Here is a 20022-nt window from a genome sequence, read left to right on the forward strand (position 1 = left end):
ACAGACAATCCTGTACATTCTCTACCCTCCTGAACAGCTTCAAGTCATCTGCGTACAATAATGCTTTGGAGTGCAGCACCTGCGACGGCAAGTCGTTGATGAACACTAAAAATAACAACGGCCCAAGGTTAGAGCCCTGGGGCACACCAGATAATGATAAAAACGGCCCGGACAAACAATCTTAGAAACTGACTTGATTCTGGCGGTTTCCCAGGTAGCTGGAAAACCATGAACAGTGAGTAGGGCATAAGCCATATTTTTTTTTTTAAAATTTTGACAAAAGTATGTTGTGCGAAACCCTGTCGAAAGCCTTTGAAATGTCAAAATAGATAGTGTCTACTTGACCACGGTTGGCTACTAAAGGGCCGGTATATCCAAGGAAGACACTCATATTAGTCTCGGTCGATCTACCTCTTAGGAAGCCATGCTGTAATGGTGATATTTTTCGTTTAAAATAAAAATAGAGACGTTCATAAATAACCATTTCGAAAACTTTTGAAAAACCACTCAACAGTGACACTGGGCGAAAGTTGTTGACATCGCAGGGGTCGCCAGATTTGAATATTGGTACGACCACAGACATCTTCCATCGAGAAGGAAACTCCGCGCGCCGTAGCGACAAATTGAATACATGAGTTAAAGCGGGAACAAGGTATTCAGCGCATCCCTTGATAATAAAATTTGGAATACCATCACAACCTGTGGAAAGTTTTGACTTGAGCCTACGTACAGAAAGTAATACCTCATCTTCTGTTATACTTTCATAAGCTAAACCATCAAAACTTTCTTCGATGTCAAAAACCGGAGGCGTGCTATCCGGCTGCAGAAAAGTGGAACTGAAATGCCGAGCGAACAGCCCGGATACTTCTTGCGGTGTGCAACAAAGCTTGCCGTCCGCTTTTAGCACCGATGCGCTGACATTGTCTTTACTTGTTCGCACGTAACGCCAAAAACGATGCGGTTGTCTTTTGAAGTCATGTTGCAGACGATCCTGGTGAAGCCTTTCGTCTCGAGCAAGGAGTTTTTTAACTATTGCTCTACAGATTGAGAATCTGTAGTACTAATTCTCGCAATTTAGTTTCTTATAGAGATTATGGTAACGTCGCTTCTTGCTTATGTAATATTTCAAATCTGCAGAAAACCAATTAGGGAATTTTGACCTTTTTGGGCAACTTTTTGGTATAAATTCATTCATAGCATCCTGGACAATCGCGGTCAGCATGTCGGCGCAAGAGTCGACGTTCGTAATGCTGAAGAAGCCAGACCAGTCATGGCTGAGCAGACAACCGTATAACCCCTCATAATCACCATAAGCATATCTGAACTTCGCCACTGGTTGTGTGTTGTGCACTTGGAATGACAGGAAAAAATGAAGGGAAAACGGTGGGTGAAACTTGTCGACTGGCAAAAGCGTGTCGCATGCCTGATCGATATCGAACACAGGAGCATTTGTTATTATCAAATCTAAAATGTTTCCGGACACATTTTTTATCGTATTATGCTGAAAGAGTTGGTTGAAATTGATAAACTCAAATAGGCGTTGTGCCTTATCATGAGTGCCAGTACAGTCACTCTGGATTAAGTCAGCTGACCAATCGACCTTCGGAAGATTGAAGTCGCCATAAATATGTACTGCACCTTGTAGTTAGAAAAGTCAACCTTGCTGTCAAGATCTGTCAAGTGCTCTACAAAAACGCGAGTATCAGAATTAGGCGGGAAGTAGTGACAGCCAAGAAGGCAATTTGAGCCATCAGACGCTGGAACCTCAACCCAGACACACTCTTTATACGTTTCAAGTGTTCAAGGTCTCCCCTTCTGGCCGCCCGAAATGAAGATCTACACGCTATGAGGACACCGCCTCCATTTTTAATATTGTCTGTGTAACTCCGGTCCTTCCTGAAAACGGAATACTGATTTGAGAAGTATGACTGATTGGTGCAGGAGGCATTTAACGAGGTTTCAGTCAAGCAGATCACATCATATTCGGATTCGCAAACATTAGCAAAGAACGCCTCACTTTTCGTTCTGAGGCCCCTCGTGTTTTGGTAATAAAGGTTAGTTTTCCGCGACATCATTGGTAGTGGTTAGGGTGACGTCAGACTCTTCGAAAGACCGCGAGGGCGACAGGCTACCGTAAAAGGGACGGAAGACGCAGCCGGAAAGCCACACCTCGGGTTTGTTAACAATATCAAGCAGTCCTTCGTCTAGGGCAACGTGGAATGAATTGTACGAGTGATGCCTTGTCTTCAGTCTCGTACACGTCACCGTTCTGTCCCCAACGAGCCCCGCCAGCAGTTCCTGCACGTCGGACGCCTCGGTGCTGGGAGCCAGACGAGAAATGAAAAGGCCTCTGGCCGCCAGCGATTTTGGCGCGACCTGGAGCGTGCAATGTTTAGCAGTACCGAACGTGGCTGGGGGCCTCGCTGGATTGCTCACCGGATTTGCTGAGGGGTGGGTGACCTTGCGCAGAGGACGAGCAGTAGATGGCTGGGACCGCGTCCCGTCACCCGAGAAACCCGGACCCGTCGCAGCGACGCAGGCGAAGCTTTGCGCTGGCGGTGCCAGCGCTGCCGGCTCTTTGGCGTAGCGGAGCGGCGGAAAATCCGTTTGCCCCACCACACACTCGCGCAAATCGCGTATTTCCACACAGAGGGTCACATTTTCGGCCCGTAGCTGTCGCACTTCAAACGTCAGAGCGTCTATCTGAGTTGCCATCTTCTGCATTAACGTCATGACGTTCGGAGGTACGGAGCCGCAGGCACTGCCTGCAAGCTCCGAGAAAGCCTCGGGTCCCTCGGTTGGTGTGTCCGCAGTGTCGACAGCGGAAGCAAGCTGGACTGTCGACGGGTCGGGCCGTTTCACACACTTCACACATTTGTAGCTGCTGGACCCAGACTGCATGAGGAAATTGTATTCCTCGGACCGTATGCCCAAGCATTTGCAGTGGAACCGCTGCCCACAGGACACGCACGGCAAAAATTGATGTCTGCGACGAATAGGCTCGGAGCAGCGCACACAGGCGGCCGCCTGCGCCGCCATATTGAAGGCACTCTCTTCTTGAAGGGTCATCGGGAGTTGTGTATATATTTACGTCGCCGAGAATGAAAAATGGCACATATAACAATTCAAGGAAAGACAATGCATTCTTAGAAAAGGTCATGAATTTATATATATTGCCCGAAGGTGGCCTTAACAAAGAAAGGACAACAGTATTTGATACCTTAACCCACGAGCTTTCAATGTTTTCATCAAATTTGATGTGATACTTTTACCACCTTCACGCATATCTGTGGTAAATCGTAGCACTTTTAATGCTTCACCCAGATTCGGGACACCTCGGTGGATCAGCGCTATTAATCATTGTTTGGAATAGTGCTGACCTTGCTAATCGAGTGCTGTTTTGGGACCTTGCTAGCGATACGACGCTGATACATTGCTGCAACAATGCTAAGTAAATATCAAGTCAGCGGTGTTTTAGTGGTAATTTCATTATGTTCGCATCAGTGAACCATCCTTTGTAGACATTTTTATGGGAAATGAACAACTCTCAGATGCAACTCCAGCTTTATTTTGATCTCAGCATGCCTGCAATTCACATTATTATGATGAGAATTAAATAATAGTTTTGGCTTTTTTCACCCAGTTGTTGTGTGAGGTCCAAGAAACGCATAGTTTTTCGAAGTAACTTGCTTCGAAATGTGTGTATTGATTTGTATTTGTTAAGCTTACATACGGCGATTGAAGTGCGTTGCAGCTTTCTCCATAGGCCGTTTGATTTTATCTGACTCCTCACGAAACTTGCAATAAGTTGTCACTTTTTTGAGGCACCGATATTTTGCGCATGCTTCATCACACAAACGCTTTTGTGCGACTGTCACACACTCCATAGAGTTACTGTAAGCAAGGAATGATCTGGAGTTTGATTTCTGCTAGCTGCATGCCTCGAACCAAAAGGAAACTAGAACACAAAGGTAGGAAGTTATAAACGCAATCTTTAATGTGAACTTTCTCGGCTCCCTGGTGGCTCCTCAGCCGAGTTGTGCGACTATAGGACGCAGGTGGCGGACATTCACGCATGGCGGCGGAGACGAGGCGGCCACGCGCACATGGCGCTCGCCGACTTTAGAAGGCTGATTAGAGGCCCCGCGCTGGCAGTCGATGCCTGGACGGAACAACCGACGGAGACAAGCTTGACCGACCGTTGTCAATCGTCTCGTTGTTGTGCAACCAAATGTACAGTATTTTCCGTGCTATCACTCAAGGTCTCTAGAGGTATAAAAGTTGAAAACTTGGGCTCTGCGGACTATCTACGCGTGCAGACTATACCGGAAAATATTTTTTTTTAAATCGTTCATTATGACGGGACGTGACGATTATTTTGAATGAAATGATTTATATGTATAGTACAACCTTCTTTGTGGGCTAAGAAAGCAGACATTTGTCAAGGTGTGTCGTGTATGCGAAGATTGTCGTGTCGACTAAGCATCAAGTGAGGACTATGGACGGCTTGCGGACTATGCACCGGGTGCCAACCATAGCCCGGAAAATACGATAGTTTCTTATTGTTGAAACAGTTTGCTTCGTGTTTTTCCTCCGGGTCGGGTATGCTGCAAGGAAAACCGCCTCAATTTTTTTTTTAAATCAAAAGGTACACTGTGTTCTTTTTTCTTTGCTTTAGGCATCGTTTAGCTCTTTTTACGCGTTTACAATGTCTTTATTGGAATTTCTTTGAAAAAACTGTCGTTTCATTTTTGGAAAGAAGTCGGCCACTTCCCAAAAGGTTGATAGGGTGCATCATAGAGTCCGAAACATATGCCGTGTTGATAGTTGGCAAAGTTTTACTAAGTCTCATGCTTTTTTGGTTACAGTTTCCTGGTAGCACTACGCAGGGCGGAGAGACGGCGGTGTGGCGGGATAAGGTGCGCACTTGGGCTCTTTCGCCGTGCTTTCAATGTGTGGAACGTGAACACAAAGAGATCAACAGGAGGCCTTGAAACAGATGGCTGATTTTCTCCCCCACCTAATATTTTGACGAGACTTACAAAAAAAGCATGTTGTTTAAGCCATCCGACGGCTGTTTCTTTTTTTTTTTTTTTCAGCTGGCACATCAGAGTACTATCAAACTTGTAAGAGAGCTAAGTGCGAAACACGCGTTGACACTTTGTTTCATTAAGGTATTTATTAAAATAGTTTTAACGAGTTGAATAAAACATTCAATCACGAGAAATCTAGGACCGATGCCAGCAGCAAACGTTTACGGAACTCGGATAAACAGTTTTCCTATTTCTAACACCTTAAAATCAAAATAGCTGAACTTCCCAGTGACAGCTTCGGAGAAAGATAGGCTGTCATGTTTTGAAATCGCACCGCTATCAAATGGGGAGCATTTCAAAATGAATAGAAGCGACACAAAACAAAATCCAGCATGTTTTTTTTTGTTTTTTTTTCGTCGTATTTTTATACGCACACTCTCCGGCAATATGAAAGACCCACTGGGAGCGCGTGGCAGAGGCAGTGGCTGAGGGGGGCGCTGCGCGCGCTTTGGGCAATTCCATGTCGCTCGGAGGGGAGGCCCCACTCGGTGCTCAGCTGCTTCAGCCGCGTCGAGACGTGCTTAGCAGATTTCGATTTCGGTTTGGCGGGAGAGCGCTGCTTACGCGGCACGCCTAGGAGTATTCTAAAGGAGGCTGGCATGAAGTCTCCTTATCACGGGCGCTTTTATCAATTTTTTTGTGTGCAAATTATGAAATCAAGCACTGCGAAAAAAACAAAGTTTACAGTCATGCTGATGCCCTGTACTGCACAAATAAAGTGTGTTGAAGAGTGCGTTTGTTCCTTAGTTTGTTCGAAGAATGCCGCGGGTATCGCAGTTTGACCGACCACGAACCGAAATCAAAAATTAAGCACGTCTCGACGCGGCTCGCCAGCTGGCGCGGCTGAGCACCGTGTGAGGCCTCCCCTCCGAGCGACATGGAATTGCCCAAAGCGCGAGCAGCGCCCCCCTCAGCCACCGCCTCTGCCACGCGCTCCGATTGGGTCTTTCATATCGCCGGAGAGTGTACGTACTATCGCGGACAATATGAGCTGAAACAGCGCTCCGGCCTGTGCACGGTACTACCTGCGCCGCCTGTCGCATCGCTCCCTAAACACGGCGCACCCTGAGGCCGAGATAAATTCTCACTTGCGCTCACTGCGCCGCTGCGCTCTTCCGGCCGTCTGCTAGCAAAAATATTGGCCGACGGAACCACCATCACGATGCGTGTGCCGTGTAGCCTAATGCTCACATTTTCAGCTGCCATGCATTTCAGTGCATTTCAAGAAAGCGCCGAAGTGGAAAATGCGTTGTCACGCTCCTATCTCTTCGAGGAGCGCTGCCTGACGAAGCAGCCTTGGCCCCCAAAAGGAGCCGATCTTAACATCATCGTAAGCATTTGGAGGCGCATCAAGGTAGCGATGTCACGGCGTCCCCCTCCGCCACGCCACTGCCCTCAAATTTCGGAAAGCAATGAGGTGAATGGGAGTGGCTTCGGGCTGAGCCAGACCAGACAGGATGGAAGCCGTGGTTGTGGGTCAGGGGATAATGACGCGGTATTAAATTATTTTGTAAGTTTTACTGCGCCTCAGGACCCCTGAGGTGCAGTAAAACTTACAAAATAATTTCGCCCATCCCTGCTAGGAGCAGGGATGGGCAAAATACATGCAAATATGTATCGAAATACAAATAAAAAATACTTCGTCAATAATGTATTTAATTACAAATCTAATTACATTTCCAAAAAAGCATTTAAGTACAAGATACAAATACAAACAAATGTATTTGGTCTCCTCCAAATACTTTTCCAAATACATTCCTCAAAGTTTGCGTCAGCGACTTCAGGGCACCTGCGACGGGTTTCTGGGCATCTCATTTTAATTTTGCATCGCACACTCGGGAGTTAGTGTGCGAGGCTCTAGTAACGTAAAAGAAATATAATAAAAAAAATGCAATCAGCTTGGACGTAATAGGTGAAAAAAGTAGAGCTTCAAGCCGATTTTTGTCGATTACATTTTGGTATAGACCAACAAAGAACCGAGACGACCAAGACGCGCAGCACTAGCTACAGAATTTTTTATTGTTGCAACTCGCACCATGCAGTTACGAAAATCTGGACGACCCGCGCATTTAGAATGTTCCAGGCAAAAATATGAATAGAAATCGGGCTGGAAAGCATCACAAGTTTCACAAGCACTTATTTAGCCAGTCTTCCTGTGAACGTCGATTTCGTCACTATTCTTGCCCTGTTCTAGCATCGTAATCACAAAGTCACTAAACGCTTGTGCTTGATTGAGCGACACTGCATGCGGTGCAGAACGTAGTTTTTGTCCTGCTCTGGACAGTGACAATATATTTGAGGGATGTATTTTCGCCCACAAAATTGTATTTAATTACAATTGTATTTGAAATACCCACGTTTTAGAATTTAAATACACAGGTCAAATACATTACCCAGTTTGTAATTAAATGCAAATGCAAAATACACAAAGCATTTGAAATACGTGTTTCAAATACTTGTATTTGAAATACTGTCCATCCCTGGCTAGGAGTAATTTGTAAACAAAAAAAAACAAAAAAAACTGCTGTCTTGTCAGCAACTTGTTTTGTTTGAAATAAACACGTGGCGCAGTAATAAAGAAATAATACTTTTGACCATTTTCATACCAATCAAGCTTACAAAACCTTCTCAGTAACATGTATACGCTTACCATTTTTTTAAACATCTGTGATCAATGAAAAAGAAAGGAAAAGTAAATACCTTGGAGCCGGATTAAATCCGGCATAAAAATTTTGGCCAATATTTTTGCGATGTCCTACTTTGTGCATGCACCTATAATCAAACAAAAACAACCTGCAACTTCTTTTGATGTGACTTTCAAAAACAATGATCGCAGCTGAAATTTAAGATACTTCAATATTTTTTCTTTACCAGTCAGTGCTTTTTCTACAAGATTCTGCGCGATAGAGTAAAGTAAATCAATTCCAAACGAGAAACGACAAGTGTAATATTTTGTTCCCCCCGCCGCCCTACCCCACACATTCCCGCTGTCGCATCCGCCGTCTCGCTTGCAGACGGCCGGAAGAGCGCAGTGGCGCAACGAGCGCAAGTGAGAATTTATCTCGGACTCAGGGTGCGCCATGTGTGCGGAGCAAGGCGACAGGCGGCGCAGGTAGTACCGTGTGGCGGCCGGAGCGCTGTTGCAGCTCATATTGTCCGCGATAGTACTTCAACGACCTTTCTTAGTTCGTCCGTTATTACATAATAAAAATACGAGTACAATCTTCCAAGAAACACCAAGAAAGTACGGAGGTACATATTTATTGTGTTCGTTAAGGAGGTTTGGGGGGGGGGGGGGGGGGGAGGGGGTCAATGAACGATAATGTCACGCGAAGCCCTTGTATATAAACATTTGATTTCTACTGTGACCCACACGGCTACTGCCCAGCGTTATATGCTTTCGTAAAATGTATTTGTCTATTTCTGTAATTTTAAGTGTATTAAAAAAAAAACTAAAAAAAAAACTGACTGTCTGTTTTGAAGGCTACGTAATAGCACACACTGGCAGAACTTCGCGGTCCCTCCTGTTGCAGCCATCTCCGTATTCACAAGATGGTGCATTGTAACCTTGATCACTCCCTTAACGCAAGTGGCTCGTCCCAAGTATGGCGACCGCACACGGATGCTTATAAAGTTCGCTCATTTTTAGAAGTTGAGATCATATTTTCGTTGCCACGAATGTTGTGCTTGATCGTGGTTGGGAAGGGCTGCGAGGCAGAAGGATGAATTAAAGGCAGTAACGCTCTTCTATCAAATTGTGCTTCGATGTGCCTGTTGCGGTCGTCGCCAGGATGAGGGGACAGGGACGACCTTCAGTTGTCCCGCCTCCAATGCGAGCATCCTATCTTCGAATGAACTTCCGCTTCTTGTGAGCTCTTAGCGTCTGCACGCACCCAAAGCACGGCGCCCTAAAGACACACACTACAGTTCTCATCATGTGAATGACCCTATTATTCGGTACTTCCCAGGAGCGGTGAACACTAAGGACTCTATCAGAAAAGCACTTCGGCCAAACCGGACGCCTACAGCGTATGAATTGGGATTTTCTCACTATCTTGATCGTGCATTTGACTTAACAGATGTCAGAGATTGTGCATTACGTATATACAGGGTACTTCTGCGCTAGTTTTCTAAAATCCCTAAAAATATGCGGTTCGAGCTAAAAATAAACTTTTTTGCGGGAACGAGTCACCAGTCTCGGTGGACGTCAATTTATTATCAATAGCATGATAATAAACTACGTTTACTAATTATTTTAATAAGTGAAAATAAACTTATGGTTTTAGTAAAAAACTTACTAGGCATCATAAAACAACTAAATCAACTTTTTTTTTTTAGACAGATATAAGCCAGGGGCTGCATTCTACGGCGTTCAGAAAAAGAATGCTCAGTTTGGACGCGTTTCTAAGTTTCGGTTCCTTATCGGGACACGTCTTCGCGCCCGCGGTTCTGCTCCCCGATGTTCGCGGCGCAAAGCCACCGCCTCGCTTTTCTCATAGGATGGAGGGAAGTATGGCACACATGGTGTTGCGTGTCTCAGCCACCGAGGGCAGGCCCGTGGCCGCAATGATGCGCCCCAATAAGGAACCGAAACCTAGAAACGCGTCCAAACTGGGCGTCGCTACGGAACGCCTTAAATTGCTGCGCCTGCCTTATATCTTTCTAGAAAAAGTATATTTAGTTGTTTTTGATGATCGTAAACAAGCATCTCATTGAAACTATCGGCTGGTTCAAGGAGCGGCCAAGCTCTTTAAATCGACCGCAAAAAGACTTTTTCTTTGTTTACTTTTTCCTCAGGTAAATTCGCTCTTTGCAAATTTTACAAAAAAAAAAAAAATGCACCATATCTGCGGGCAGCGCTGCACAAAGTCGTAGCGCGATAAGTTAAGAAACCGAATTTCGCGGTCGATTTAAAGAGCCTGGCCGCCCCTTGAATCACCCATAATATGTATATTTTCACTAATCAAAAAATCACGTACTAATTTTAAGTTGATCATTTCGCCAATTTTAATATTTTTGCAATCCTCGATGTCCGCCAAAGCTAACAGTTTGCTCCGGAAAACAGTTTAGTCTCATTTCGAACAGCATTTTTTGGGGGGATTTGGAAAGCTTTCGCAGGAACACCTTGTACATTACCACGCCCAGACATCAGGCTGTTCAAGCTACCTGAAAGACATAGTGCAAGCATTAACTCGCACATAGCTTCTATAATACATTTAGGCATATGCGCCTATCACACAACTCACCGGAATCGACGGCACGCAGGAGCAGTCCTGAGAAGAGTGCGCACTTGAAGATAAGAAGCATGATGATTCAGTGGATGCCGAAAAGAGAAACGTTCTTCCTTTTAAAAATCTGATTGACAGACACCGCTGGAGTTCACCCCTCTTAAAGAAAATCTAATATGTTTGCGTTGATATAAGTCAGGAACTCTTCATAAAGTTATGACGTCAGAACAAAAATATTGGAATGTCAGACAGGTCATCAAACTGATGATGTGTCTGAAATGTTGAATGCTCAATACCCCATTTATTGTTTGTTTAAATCTCCCTGCCAACAAGTTATTCGTTTTTTTTAGAAAACCCTTTTTGTTTTTGTTTTTGTTTTATAAGTCTCAGCCTTTTCCAGCTCTCTGAATCAACAATGGTGGGCAGTGCGCTGGTATCTTGATAGATAATGTGATTAAACTCTGCTCAATACCGCATAAGAAAACATTCACAGGGCACAGCTGCACTTTTTTTTTCTGTCATTGGCCTCATAGGCGTTAAAAAACATATTACAAAGCGCGTTGGATACGCGAAACGTTCCTGCGTCAACAAATATTTAGAGATACTCAGAATTTCCAGACGCCTTCAAGGCGCTTGTCATCAGATAGCTTGACGCGTACCGTGGTGTACACTTGATAGTTGTTCCCGGAGGAAGCGATGCTACCGCTAATAAAGCTGACAAACTTGGCGATCTTCCAGAGACTTCCATACTCGCGAGGTCCGCAGTGCGCACAGCTGGTCGAGCTTCTTCTCGCCTACACCTCTCGTCACATAAACCCCTCCACCTCCGTTACCTAAACAGCGTTGAGCGCCTCACCCCTCCTCTCCCACCTATGAACCAATCAGCGTCGAGCCACGGTTTCATTTGGGCTTCACGAAAGTCCGGACAACTTTAGCCAAAGAATATTTTACATGAATAATAGCACCTAAACTCACGACGACGTGCCGTGACTTGTTGGAAAGACACCGCGTGAGTCTTTCTTTTTCTTGTGCTTGTGCCCTAAGTGTGTCTCCATATCGTGTGTTTTGTATCCCAAGGAGCATCTTAATTGAAACAATACAATTAAGCGGAGCTGGTATCTTTCGATTTCCTTGTATTCATTTTTCCGTACACCATCTTCACGAGTTCAAAGGAACGAATGAGCCCAATTATACGGGAATCGTGATTATGCTTTTTTACTATTTCTCCTAGCTGCAGTAATCACTTGTAAAAGGGAGCACTGCAGCTAGTATACCCTTCTAAAAAGGTGTACTGTAAAACCCCACTCTTTTTAAGGGTGTAAGGAATTATTACTCGAGGGGCGTTTTACCATACCAATAATGGTGGTAGCCATTGCAAAAACCATTGCATTAAAAAGCGTGTCCCGTCGCTCCACTCACTACCTCGAAGTCACAAGGTTTTTAGCTCACGTTTGTCTCATGCTTTAGTATGAACTCCGAGGAGCAGGAAGCTTCTTGAACCTTCGGACATTTTTTGCGCCCCATAGACTCGTGTATTCGAGTCTATCTAAAAGTACCTGTATGCAACACTGCGGGTATTGCATTCTGAAGGGCGGATCTAAGGGGGGGGGGGGGGGGGGCGACGGGGGCGGCCGCCCCCCCTCCCCCAAACAAAGTCGACCCCTCCCCTCTCCCCCCTTCTCAGTAGGCAATTTGACATGGGTGGACCTCCCGGTGCAAAAGGAAGGATGGGAGAATGGTATCCTTACAAATGTTCCGCCCCCCCTCCCAAACGGGGTTCTGGATCCGCCCCTTCTTCCGTGACCTATTTGGCGATGGAGGGGAGGGGCATGGCTTTAAAGGTTTGGTGCAACAGTTTGCGGACTTTGGCTAATTAATTGCGGGAATTGATCCCGGCCACATATGAAACGAAGGACCGAAAACCATTGTTTCCTACTTGCCCTAGTTTTCATTAAAAAAAAAGAAAAAAATTGGTATCTCCGGCACCCCTCAACTCAACATTGAAGCGGCACGAGCTTCGCCTGTGACGTCATTCGGAGTGGCGTTGGTTTCCGGTTGGGTTCTTCTGGCTTCCGTTTCCCCAGCGCTCGCCGGCTCGCCAGGCTCGCCGCTCTCCCGCCGATTCCCGACCAACATGGCGGCATGGGCGGACAGCCTGAGCGACGTCGAGCGCAAGATGCTTGCGACGCGGCGGGCAGTCGAAGTCGAAGTCGAGGTCGAGACACCAGGAACAATAACGATACCACGATACTACAGACCACGACCAACGCACTCCGTCGAGCGAGGGAAAGACAAAACGTCCGGGTTGCTCGTGTAGCCGCCGTAGGCGCCTCGGGCGTCGACGGATGACGGCGACGGCCGGTTTGGTTGACTTGCGGTAGATGGCGCCACAAATAATTCATACCCTTTTAACGGATATATTAGGCTTTTGAAGCGTTTCTGCATGCCTAAACAGCAAGATTTTTTAAAACTTAACCTTAAATCAAGCTTAGAAATGCCTAACACTATCAATAAACAAAAACGACTCCGAATGACGTCACACCACAGGTTCCATTTGCGGTCACCATCTGACCGCAGGTTGGGAAAAAAAGCGTTTTTTATTTTGCGATTACGCAGCGAAATAGAGGTATTTTTGGGTATGGTGGCACTTTTTCTCTTACTTATGCCGAAGTAAAAAATATAAAAAATACAAGCTGCACATTCGTTCAGTGTTAAAATCATTGCACCGCCCCTTTAATATCGATTGCCCCTTTGTGGAAGTTGCTTGAAAATAAAGCACGCGTTGATCTTCGTGAGAGCCCCCACCGAAGCAGGAACCTCTAGTGGCCGTAAGCACTTGCCTAGGCTTAGCAAGGAGTAGGAATGCTGCCGGCCGCGTCCCATACCTTTCTGGAGGCGTGAGTACACCGCTTCAGAGTGCAGCATGACCCTGCCGGCTTAGGGATAATAAGAAGCTCATTGAGGAAAAGATGGAACAGGATGACCGGCCCAATCTACTCGTTCAATGAGCCTTTGTAGTCTTGTGTACATGCGCACAAACTCTGGAACGTCCAGCGTTCTAACGCATTCTAACGGTGCAGTGAAGTCAAAAGCTGCTTTTGCTTCCACTGCACTCGTCGAACACGTTCATGCCCAGAACGCCGGCGTCCGGCGTTTCGCGTCGCAGTTCGAACGCGTTCGTCGACTGCAGCGGAAACCAAGGACGCAATTTTGGCATCTATCCACTAATAGTTCCAACCAGGGCTCTGCGTTCTGACGTCCTCGCACGCTCTCGTCTGTCCTCTCCTTCACTTTCTGCCTGACTAGCTCCGAATCCAGTGATATTTCGGCAACCGATTGGAACACCGATAATCGAAGCACGAAGCGTAAAAGCACGGAATCGCGTATTGCATTTAGAGCGCAGCTCTAAAGGCATGACCACACTGGCATCGAGGAGGCTTTCCGCACGACGCTGGGCGACGGGGTGTTCCCGACAAAAACCAGTTTTCCCCTTCAGTGGCGTGACGTACAGCGCCGTAGAGCCAACCGCTCTTTGAGCGGTTCAGAGCTCGCCGACCTCGACACAGAAGAGAGGAGCTAATGGGAGGTGGAGTAGATAGTGACGTTGTGATGCCATGGCAACGCACAAGCCGGTTCTCCGCGCGTCTTGCACGCTCCCAAGGAAGGTAGCGTCGCTTCGTTTCGTCTGCTATTCCTATTTCCCTCAATGCCTTTCTCAACAGAGCGGCTCCTCGAAACTGTGCAACTGTTTACCTTTTTATATGACGAGACGCAGCCACAGTACCTAGATGAGGACGCTAAGAAAAACCGCCGGGAAATTATAGGCGAGGAATTCGGAATTACATGTGAGTTTCTCCGTGGCACTTGTTGCATGCCGTCTGTGTTCTGACCAGAGTGTAAGATAGACAGGTGGGGAAACGAGAGCCAAATGAGTGACCGCATTGTGTCCCCCTCGGTCTTCTCTTTTTCTGTGGCGCCATCTATGTGGAGCGCCGCGAACTCTCACTCCGGGGTGGCCGACCGGTGGCGACCGGCTAAACTGGCAGAGATGGTTTCTCGTGGATTTTTGATGAAGGACTGTCGTGCTCTCGGTTTATTTTGCGCACTCTCCCACAGAGCTCCACGCAAATTCAATTCCGATATTTTCTTCTCGCCGCAGCGCCATCTGTCGTAAGTCGGGGGTACCCGCAAGCAGACGAGTACACAATACGGTCACGGCGCTGCGGTAGGCTTCTATGGGCCGTTTCCCCACCTGTCTATCTTACACCCTGGTTCTGACGGATGTCGTGTTTATTTGGTGACTCTCGAAAGCAGCGTTCATCTCACGAGCGCCGGCGGGGCAGCAAAGCACTGACCTGCCCTTCGATGTTGCGGTAGAACAAGCTCGGCCGGACCCAAAACCTGCGCCCTCTTGCCTTCGGAGCGCGGCGACGTCGCAAGATCAACGAGCGTGCTAGGATAATCACATTCACGCTGATCCCCAGGTCTTCATGAACACGTATTATGTAGGCAGCGAATGCGGTTTCGATGCTGATATATGCTAAAGATGAGAGCCGAACCGGAAGAATCTAACGAAGAGCAGACGACGAAAGAGCGGGAAATCCGGCGCGAGGAGCGCGCGCGATCGCGAGAATCTGTGTTGCCACTTGACGCACTCGCGTTGGGACGTTGACCGGCGGCGCCGTTCACGCTAGTGTGGTCATCCTTACAAAAATGAACAATGAGTTTCAATTGAGCTTCTAATGTGTTTTTATAGAGTCAAATCAAACTCAAAAGAAACTCAAAGTTAAATGAGTTTTATCATTACAAAACTAATATTTCTTATTTTGAATTTACTCATCACACATTCAAATGAGAGTTATCATTACCCACTCAATATTTATTGTTTTGAATTTACTCATTAAAATTCATGTGCTTTGTGAAGAGCAAACAGTATTTATCATCGAATTATCTAAATGGCATTATAAACAACTCCTACAAACAAAAATGCTTATACCCAAATAAACAAATCAACTCCAAAATAACACAAAAGGCTTGCATTTTAAGTTAATTATGGCAGGGTTGCAGACGAGCTGCATAAGAATAATCGATTTATAAACCATAAACAAGCTCGCTAATTGACAACTCAAAGAAGAAAAGAGAAACTAATGTTTTGCAGGGACTATATATCTGACTGTGGGTGTTTTTAGGTACTCTATCCTAAGATATAAACACGAAGCCGTCAAATTAACTGAAGACTGCTCTGACAGCAACTTACGTGGAGGAACCAGTCCTTCCAGCAACGGATTCGTAACAAGAACGGTGAGGCACTCGTTTTTCAGCAAACGAATCATCCTACAGCTTGCAAACGCGGTAGCGCCGGTGTGCTCGCTGCAGAAACGACGCTGACGCAACTTGCTCATCGGCAGGTTTCCGAAATCCTGGCGATTTGCATACACAATCCATTTCGATGCTGCAATAGAAAGGTTAAGAAAGATCATATATTTCAATGATTCTAGTTTTGAACGCTGACAAAAAGGTTTGGTATAGAGCTTCACCTGTCGTCTGTCGGAACCGCAAGAGTGAGCACTCCGAGTTTTTGTTTTTTAGAACTCTTACACCACTTCACCGCGCAGTAGACTGCGCAATACGCCGTCATGGGGCACGCAACAAACTCGGCAGAATCTCTGTAAAACTAGAGACGTCTCTAATCCCTCTAATCTTTTTCTGTGCGCAAACGCGCAGCGATCCGTACTCCGTAAAATCTACGCTTTCGATTTCAGCACGCGCGGAACGGTTTGAAAGCTTGGAGTATCGAGCGCCAGAGAAAGAAAAAAAAAAAAAAAACGGTCGTCTGTGCCCTCACACTGAAAGTTGGTGATTGGTCGGAAGTGCCCAGAGTGCTTCGGTTTCGGTAGCGACGATGATATACATGACGCCAGCGCTCAAATGCACAGCGGCAAAACAGTCTGGTCTGAGACGGTTGGGTAGACCCGTAGAATTATTATAATGTAAGCTAGAGGTTCAACTGGCGCTAGTGTCAATGCGACTTCTGTGACTCAAATTGAAGCAGACAGCAACCAGTCCACTTTTGCGGTGCTCCTGTGCATTCCTATGAGAAAATGCGCGTGCATTTTGTCTCTTCGCCGGAAAACAACACTGAACGTTTTTCGTACCGAATAGTATCTACCTTGATTAACATTCTAAAAAGTAATTGCTTTAGTTAGCGCACTTTTCTTTATCGGTGAGCGATGTTTAACTTCGCTACATTTCAGTCCGAAACGTGTACTCCGCAGCAGGTGTCTAAAAACACGTGACAATTCAAAGCAAAATAACAATCGAAAGGAATTAGAGTGTGTTCAAGGCTCGGCAGCATCCCGGTGACGGTTATATATTGCTAATATGCCGGTCCTCTCACTATATGAAAATGATCCCTTCGTGCGTGAGCGGATAAAGACATTCAAAACGTAAACAATAAAGTACGTGGGCCGTGAAAAGTGTCTCTTTTTATTGTTTAAGCTGCCGGGCTCCTTTAAGCATGCATGCAGACACTTGTTCTCAACGATTTCGAGCATGCGGGTGATATTTTAAACGTAGAACAAGCATCTTCTCGCAGAGTTAGCAGAAAGAATAAAGCGGTACTTACTTACTTAAAATCGGAATATATTACGTGGCCTTCAATTTATTTTGATCGTGCGTGCACTGGTAGTTACTAATCCAGTGTTACTGGGTAGTTCTTGCCGTCTCTTTTGGCTTTCCAGATATCCTTCATTCGTTTGGCACGTATATCCTTCATGCTGAAAAGCGCCGACGTCGTGTTCGCGCTAACAGTGTCCGACAGTCCACATAAATACACGTTCGAAGCCGTTTAGCACCGTTTTTAATGCAACGAATTTTAAAGAAAAACGCAGAAACTGACCAATTATTTCATCTGCGTGACTGAGAAATGTTCCAATGCACCTAGTACGCACGAATTATCCATGATATTTACTCTTATAATCGAGCGCAGAGAGAAAATGCACTCGTTTTTTTCCCCATAGAGATGCATTACCGGAAGTCAATTTCGGACTGGTTGCTGTCTGCTTCAATTTGCGTCAGCCCACAAGCGCCACTTGAACCTCTAGCGTACATTACAAGAACTCTATGGGTAGACCAACGAATCTGCTGTTTGGATGGACGTACGAAAGAGAAGCCAGCGACGCGACGCCCCTATCGGCCCAACCGGGAACTCCGTTAGCTGCATTCGGCTGGCATGGTCGCACACTCTAAAAAAAAAAGGTAGTCATAGGTGACTACCTTTGGGGTGGTAAAAAGTTGTCCCAAATATAACGACCCCTAGGGTAAAAATGACGACTCCACATGTAGTCAAAAAGCAGGTAGTGAAATTTGACTACCCCCAAAAGCAACATGGCGGACGGTTAGCGAGGCTCGGATTCCCCGGTATGGCCTAGCGAACAGCACGGCTTTTCGGCCGAGTTAGAGAATAGGGCGCATACGCCTATTCGACGTCTTCCAGGCGCCACCAGACACTCTAAACATTCGTCCTTAGACACCGGTACCGTACCTATTAGCGGGGAGGACGGCAGCGTGTTTGCCGGAATCGTCGCGATCGCACCCGACGGCATCTCGCTAGATTGACTGTATTTTTACCGCCGGCGGAGAACGCTCACAAAAGAAATCGTAACGCGAGGAATGGGTATGCTGACTTTATTGAAGACAACGTATGCTTGTCGTTTGCGGCGATGAATCGCTGGGCACCTTCGTCGACACGACGGGAGGCGTTCAACTCGCACCAACGCCCCGCATTCTTTCTTTTTTTTTTTCCCTATCTCTTCTTGTTTGGGCCTACCTCAACCGACGTGGTTATCCATTGCTGCCTGCACTTCGCAGCTCTTCGACACAGAACAATAATTTAGGTGGCCGAGTGAAACAATTATTATGATTGTTTTCAATCTGAGAGGCACGTAGGGAGCCCAGTGGACCGCAGAGCCTGGACGGCTGGACCGTAGCCAGCTGTTTGCAGTCAATAGCTACAGGACTTCACAACACTTAGCTTATTGAATCAGGCGGCAGCTTCCGCCACCTAGGAGGTGTAGTAGTAACCGCTAGATGCACTAAAAAAAATGCTCTTCATTCACTAACTCTCCTGAGGCTCTTGAACTACGTACGTACTGCACCTATGACAACTCATGCGCCAACACACACCAACCACGATACCGAACACTGTTACGGGCACAAGCAACTACAACACACCGCCACCGCGACCCTCTACTCTGACCATCCAACCGACCCGATTCGTATATATGCCCTACCCGGTTCTGACAAGGATTAGGCAGGTGACTGCCGCTGTTTAGTTGATGAATACAAAAAGTATCTGCAAGTATTATTAGTATACAGTTGTTCTGAGTATTTAGATTGGCCGGCTAGACACCTCTCTTAATCTAACGCTTTGAAAGGCAACATGATATGAAAGTAATCGGCTAAAGTAACACCACATGGCATGCTCCCGATCAGTTTCGGTTTCAGATTCACGCAGTGATAAGCTTACTAATGCCATGTTGCCCCATGCTCGTTCCGCGCGTGTAATAGCAGCAAAGGTTACAATAATATCTGCATTCCTAGTCAGTAATCGGCTAGAGGTAACATAATTCTTAGTCTTGTGTTGTTAAATACCCCACAAAGCCCAGCGTATCATATTTGCTACATGGAGTTTGATAACTCAAAAAGTGACAATAAATTGCTTGAAGCTGAGACCATAGCGTTATTATTGTAATAACTCTATGGCTAAGACCAAAGCCTGCAGTATCGGTTTTGATACGCTGACAGAGTTTTCCGATTTGGGTAGTTCAGCAAGGCCAAGCCAGGCTGCCGCTGGCAGCTAGAGCAAGATGGCCGCACGCAGCTGCTCGCTCGAAGGCATACCGTCGGCGTCATTTTACTCGAAAAACAGTAAGCCGTCCTAAATTCGGCACTTTCTTTCTTTTTTTTTTTTTTTTTTTGCTCAGAAATTGTTGCGCAACCATATTATTCCGTTCGCTGTTGTTTTTGAGTCCCGTCCGCTTAGTAACGTTGCTTCAAATTTCTGCCTATCATTTTCGATAGAGTGGGTCGTAATTGATGGCACAATTTTTGTACCAATTCTGATACGTTTTCTTGGTAAAGCTTTGAATGGTACACGTTTTAACCGTTTTTCTCATTGATTTTTTCCTTCTAATTTTAGGTTCCTAAGTTAGGAACATATTGAACAACATCGTCGCTGGCGAAGATGTCAGCGATTTCAGTGATCTGTCGAAAAGTGACGAAAATTAGTCCCCCCGCCGCGGCTGAGCCCTCTGAGACAAGTGATGATGAAGAAACCGTAGAAAATTCCTTCGGATCATCTGTAGCTTCGTCTTCTCGTCCATACAACAAATGGCGAAAGGAATTGCTCCAAAACAGTCATGCTGAATTTTCCAAAGTATTCTTTGAGCCGGATGCCATAGATTCACCATTGTTCCTTTTCCGCCAGTTTCGAAGGACTGATATGCTCACTATGCTAGTGGAGCAAACAAATGTGTACGGTACGCAGACATACGGCAGCTCCGTGACACAACTCTGCAAGAGCTGGAGCAGTATATTAGAATATACCTGAAAATGGGGCTTACAAGATGCCGAACGTCATATGCTACTGCGAGAATGGGACAAGGTATTCTCCTATCGCTGACAAGAGGTCGAGAAATCGT

At 46.1% G+C, this 20022-nt stretch overlaps 1 pseudogene; it reads right to left on the reverse strand.

Moving 5' to 3' along the window:
- Positions 1 to 10400, reverse strand: part of LOC120837630 — a 169188-nt pseudogene extending 158788 nt beyond the window's left edge.
- Positions 10401 to 20022: the final 9622 nt, after the last annotated feature.

Source organism: Ixodes scapularis, unplaced genomic scaffold (assembly GCF_016920785.2).
Source record: "Ixodes scapularis isolate PalLabHiFi unplaced genomic scaffold, ASM1692078v2 PGA_scaffold0__279_contigs__length_252992795, whole genome shotgun sequence".
Lineage (NCBI taxonomy): Eukaryota > Metazoa > Arthropoda > Arachnida > Ixodida > Ixodidae > Ixodes > Ixodes scapularis.